The 5,783-nt window shown below is 43.1% G+C and overlaps 1 long non-coding RNA gene across 1 annotated transcript; it reads right to left on the bottom strand.

Moving 5' to 3' along the window:
• Window positions 1-215: 215 nt before the first annotated feature.
• On the bottom strand, window positions 216-5,425 carry LOC146201513 (uncharacterized). The gene is made up of 2 exons (XR_014703542.1): window positions 5,000-5,425; window positions 216-2,595 (listed from the first exon to the last, which is right to left on the bottom strand). It is a non-coding gene; the product is annotated as an uncharacterized LOC146201513 (long non-coding RNA).
• Window positions 5,426-5,783: the final 358 nt, after the last annotated feature.

Raw genomic sequence — 5,783 nt, 5'->3', positions numbered from 1 at the left:
AATAGCACGCTGCACTCCAGGGTTGCTGACGGCGCATTTACTTATTTTTTATTTATCGCATACTGCGGACCAAACATGGTCCAAGCAGGAGAGGCACGGTATAAAAGAAAGTACAAAAAAACTGACCCTTGACAGCATTGGTATTGACAGAACACGCACAAAAAAGAAAAAAAAAAAACGAACAATGGATACTTATACAAAACTAAATGGGGTGAAATCATGCATCAAAATTTTATATTTAAAAAAAAAACAGTAGTTAGTGACCCATAAATATGATACTTCTGCTATTATGAGAACTCCACAGCTATGTAAATTGCATGAAGAAAGTGAACCTATGGATAGCTTGCACTGACAACTCACTAGGCACCCACTGGTGAACCAAAAGTACAACAAAAATCTGTCTAATTTGCATTCACCATCTTCATCATGAAGGTATTGCAGACACTAAGCACAGTTCACCATCATAGCACTTATGATATCATATCCAAGCCATCTATAAAAGTTACCCAGATTGTCACATGAACATTTCAGCAGAGATATGACTTTCCAAGGGTCATATTATGACACTGACCAAATTCTCATGAAAAAAAAAAAAATAATAAGACCAAATCAGCACCTTTCTCGGTGCATGGGCGTGAGATATGCTTTTACACTTCTTTTCGTCGACTGCTACTGTTTCAGGGAAAGGGGTCATCAAACTAAGTAACCTGAGTAGAGTTGCAAACAACGAAATTTAGGAGTGTGGTGAGGGGCAGACTTTGTGGCATTGCGAAGGTACTCTACTAATGCTAACAGTAGGCAGCCTTGATTTGATCATGGGGTTCAACATACCAAAGAAACTTTGACTTCGAGGGTCAGCCATTGTAGACAGCTCTGGATAATTTCGACCATCTACGCTTCTTTAATGTGCACTGACACTATAAAGCACATGGGCACCTAGCATTTTTCCACCATCGAAATGTAATCATCCCAGCTAAGACCGAGCCCGCGTCACCCAGCTCACTAGACAAATGTCTAAACGCTGAAGCTGCCACAGTAGGGTGTAGGCAGCCTTGAGGCAGGGTTACATTTGCAGGCATGTTTTGTACAAGCCAAGCTTATATAAGCTAGGTATGGCCAAGCTGTGGCTCATGAGTAGCATGAGGCTCCTTGCAAAGTCCAGGTGCAGTTCACGACTGCTTGGCACCTGTCCAACTCTCACCATTCACAGTATTTCTGCATCTACAGCCAGCTTCTTTTTATTTTTTAGGAAAAAACAAAACAAAAATACAGCCAGCTCCTCTGTTCTTTCTCCTTTAAGTTCCAAACGACCTATTGTTTAGAATTCTTTTGAACAACGAAACAATATGCCACCCTTATGGACATACATCTAACAGAGCTGCTCACGACTGTAACCATGCTCATTCGAGAATTTCAATATGCTTGCTTTACAAATGGGGCAGTAGAGGCATATTAACAATCGTGGCATGAGTTCTTCACTGTGACCACCAGCTTTGTTAAATGAAAAAAAAAAAGTCATTCTTATCATTTACTTTGCTCTTTGTAAAATGTTGCCTTTTTAGTCAAGAGTTCTCATTAAAGGTATGGCAGCAGTTGTGTAGGACCATAGCTAAAGAGCTGTCTGACATATGCCCGCATTGTGTTAGCTTGCTCGTACATTGAACTGAGCCTTAGCAAGCTTCGCGGTGATGCAAAGAGATGTTTGCCCATGCTAACATCTCGGCATTTCCATAATGGCGCAGATCAGTGTCTTCACTCTACTTGTGCTATGAGCATTCCTGTCATTAGCACATATTGAAAGTAAAAAGGATGACAGCAGGCAATGCGACATATGCCAGCAGAGACACGTTCACCTGCTTTTCCTCTGCACATACAGTGAATTACAATCCCACAAGTGAAGTGGTCTGCCTGCTCCGCAAAAGAGCACCTGCATCCAGTACAGATTGTGTCCCGATTGCGTTTGGAACTCATGCCAGCGCAAGTAGGTGGTGCCCATGAACTGACAGAAGAATTGCCTGTTATTCTGTGTGCTAGCCTATGCTTCGTCTACACGTGCCAGCTGTTTTTAAACCTGTAATAGGTCTGCATTTCTCCCGCTGCTTCTTGGGATGGCAATAACATCAACAGTTTATGCCATTCTTTCGTATAGCCGAGTGCGGGCAAGCAGGGTAAAATTTCTTTGGCACTATTCTCAAATAAAAGGAAGTCGCAGTTCACCATTTTCACTGTTTCAGAGTTCAGGAATGGCTTTAAGATCATGAATAGCACATAAAGATGATTTCCGCACAAAATCTTCTAGTCACACTCCGAGCTGAGGTCTTTAAAAAAGATTATTGCACAATACTGCTACTCTTAGACTTGCTGTCCTCAAGAGTAAGCACTAGTTCATGACAGCAATTTGCATTCATAGCAGTGGCAAGTAATGATCATCTATTATGGAGCACAGAGGGCACAGTCAGCACAGCAGAGCATGCTACTGGAAATAGAAGGTGCAGCTGAACAAATACTCAAGCAAACTTCTAGCCGGTTCTGTTGATTTCGGAAGAACAATCCACTGCTCCAGGGACCGATCTTGGCTCAGCAATCGCTCCCCATCTGCATTGGGAAGATGGGACTTGTGTTCCGGATCTGCATTTGGAATACAGTTACTCCAAAAAGAGCAGAAAATAATGTTCTGTAAGTCACTAAACCCTATGATTGGAATTGACCATTAGTAAAGTCTTGTCATCTATCACCTCGATCTGCTCATAATTTAAGTAGCATTATAAAAGTCTGCGATTCTGCAGGAACCTCTGATCTCACACCAAGAATTCAGTGCCCATAACAGGCACAACGCGCATCTAGAGATGCCAGGTAATGTAACTCGAAAGAAATGTTATGCTAACTGTTCTTTACCTACTAAGAGAGCAAACAGTATTTCTGTCATCGAACCTTCTTTTAAACAACTATTTCATGGCAATGGCAAAAGGCATTTCGAGTCAACTGGAGGTCTAACCTAGTACAGTGGCGATGAACGAGCCCCTGAGCCTGCCATGTGCCAAGGCATAAATGCACTTCACTGCAATGTACGAGTAAACAAGTGGAAGGCTGGAAGCTTGAACAATCTGTTTCCAGTAAACAGTGACGTTTGGGTGGTTAGGTTGGAATACCAAGCAAGCACTCTGCCCATAGCTTCATCTACTAGATTTCCTCTCAAAGGTATAACCAGCAAACAATGTCTGCAACTTAAGCCAGGAGTACAATCCCAGCATGTTCTGAAGACTTCGATCATCACATTGACTTTTTAATCATGCCAGTCACCTCAACATCAAATCAAAGCAATATATGTGGCAGCTTATGGAACCCTCGCAGATACAAAACACACCGAGAAATGCAAGCCAGTCAGTCTAAAGCCAGCCTATCATCAGCATATTGTTCATGGCCTTCACAGTGCCACCAAGTTTGCTCCCTGACCACCCTATGAACATGCAGTGTTTGCACCCCAACTCGGGTTACACAAAATGTGGCGGCTCTTTAAACAAAATAGGAGCAGTGCACCAAGAAAGGCAAAAGTTCGTCCCTAGCTCCCATTATGTCAACTGAAGAATGTGCAAAGTCGGACAAGAAATATGGATTTCTGAAAACATGTATTCTGTATAGAAATATGAGTGATACCTAGGAATCTAGGAAGATAGTGGTACCAGTGCAGTAAGCAGTCTGCCCCTTGTGCATCATGAAGGGCCAATGCTCTCGAACTTCCAAACCTTTCATCATGCCAAAACATGCTCACCCGATCAATTATGAATTGTGAAAGGCTACACACTCTAAAGTGGAAACAGTTCCATGCAAAAAAAGTAAAAAGAAGCCAAATGCAGAATGTGATGTGACTGTTCAAACAATGTCTGGAAGTGCATGTGGCAACCAAGCAATTCATAAATGTGGTAGCCATTCATAATCTAGATCCAGACACAACACTAACTCCATATCAACTCTACCGTTGCTTCTACAAAACATGCATAAATTTAAACGAAAACACCACAACTGAATGATACTTTAATCAAAGGCTTGTTTTGCTTGGAATTCTGCATGCACTCTTCATTTTGAAACTTGCATGAATTTCATATTCTCACATCTGTGATGAATCAGTGGTATACTGAGTACGGAAAAACTGCACATTCTGATTCACATTTCATATTAGAGAAGATGCCAATGGGGCATCTCAGCACTAAGTCAGATTTTTTTCGCTTCATTTGTAAATAATTAAACAAGAAAATCAATACTATTGGTACTGTTGAATGCATAATTACCTTTACACCTTACTGACATGTCTGGACTGAAAGTCTGAGTTTGGTGTCTTTTATATGCGCTTAGTAGTTTTTGGGGATTACTTCAGTCACGACCAAAGTATGAAAAAGAAAATATCAAGCCCAATAAAAATAGCTAAAAACGTTTTTTTTTTTTTTTTTTTCCCTTCTACTACCCAAGGCTCGACAATGGAGTTTAAGTACGGTTGCTGCTGAATCATACTGCCGTCGCATGTTCGCCGGCTCCATACCTCGTAATCCGCAATATTTATGGAACATATGAATAATTCTAGCCCTGTAGTAACGCAGGTAGGTTTTACCGCTTATTCAATCCGTGTAGTTGCAACTGCACAAGCGCCGGATCTTCAACTGCAGCGCAACATAAGGCCCGGGTCGAGGCACTTGGAACTGGCCCATTCTAAATTCTTGCCGAAGGCTGAATTGCAGTAGGCGCCAGCATCGTGCACCCCGCAATGGTCTTACGAGTGATGATTTGTACGGCATATTCTACTCTGAGCGTGCAGCCCCTGGCACTAACTGTCTCTTTTCCTAGACACAGCAAACGCATTCACCCTTCCCTCGTCAAAAGCAAACTACCGTATGTTATAATGACATGCGCGTCTTGATGTTTACGAACTAGCGCTGTGTTGGCATGCATCATCAGTTCTGCGCGAAGTTTTTAGGAGAATGTACAGGGAAGATGGAAATTAACTTACCTCCGAGATGTCATATGTATGCCGGGTGGTGGCCGCCCTCCAATAGTCCCGTCGTCAGCGCAGTGTTTGCAGTGAGAGCGCACAAAGGAAACGCACTACCTGTCGGGCACGCGAGCACACTTTTTGCACAGGTATTCACACAACCTTACCACGCTTCTGCACATCGCACGAGCTATTTTGTTGAGCTCTGTGCCTCGTATATCTCGAAATAATGAAGCCGCAAGCAGCAAGGTCCCCAACAGCACACAAGAGAAAAAGGCGCGACTAAAGTAGGGGCTTTAGGCGCGACGACACTCTAACGCCACCTACTCATAATGGCTACGGCTAGCACTTCGATCCGCTTCGGCTGCCTCGTCTGGTTTCGACTTGTTTCGGTTTCGGAAGTCGCTGACCTAACGACTTTGCTGCTCGCCGAACAGTGGCAAGCACGATGTCGGGCGTCTACGCGCTAACACTGCATGTTTGTCGTGTATACGCGCCTGTAGTTTGTACATTCAAAAATTAGCAGTGCTAGCGAAAGACCACCGTGAGTTTCGCTTCTTTTCTCGCGATGCTGGACAAACTAACTGCGTGCTTTGCTTGTCATGGACGTTAGGTTGACGGCGGTCTGTGGTTCGGCGAATCGGAGCTTTGGCCCAAATTCATTGCCATGTTCCTTGCGAAAACTCCTGTTCATAAACAGTTACAGTGGCAATTGTTTGTTTGTTAATATTGAAAGAATATACGGCGTTTTACAGATCAAGTGATTTGTTTGGAAACAGAAGATGCTGAATTGTGCTCGCTC

This window comes from Amblyomma maculatum, chromosome 1 (assembly GCF_055883805.1).
Source record: "Amblyomma maculatum isolate TAMU_Amacu chromosome 1, ASM5588380v1, whole genome shotgun sequence".
NCBI classification, from domain to species: Eukaryota; Metazoa; Arthropoda; class Arachnida; order Ixodida; family Ixodidae; genus Amblyomma; species Amblyomma maculatum.
Note: the sequence above shows the minus strand (reverse complement) of the source record. Positions and strands in the feature narration are given on the sequence as shown.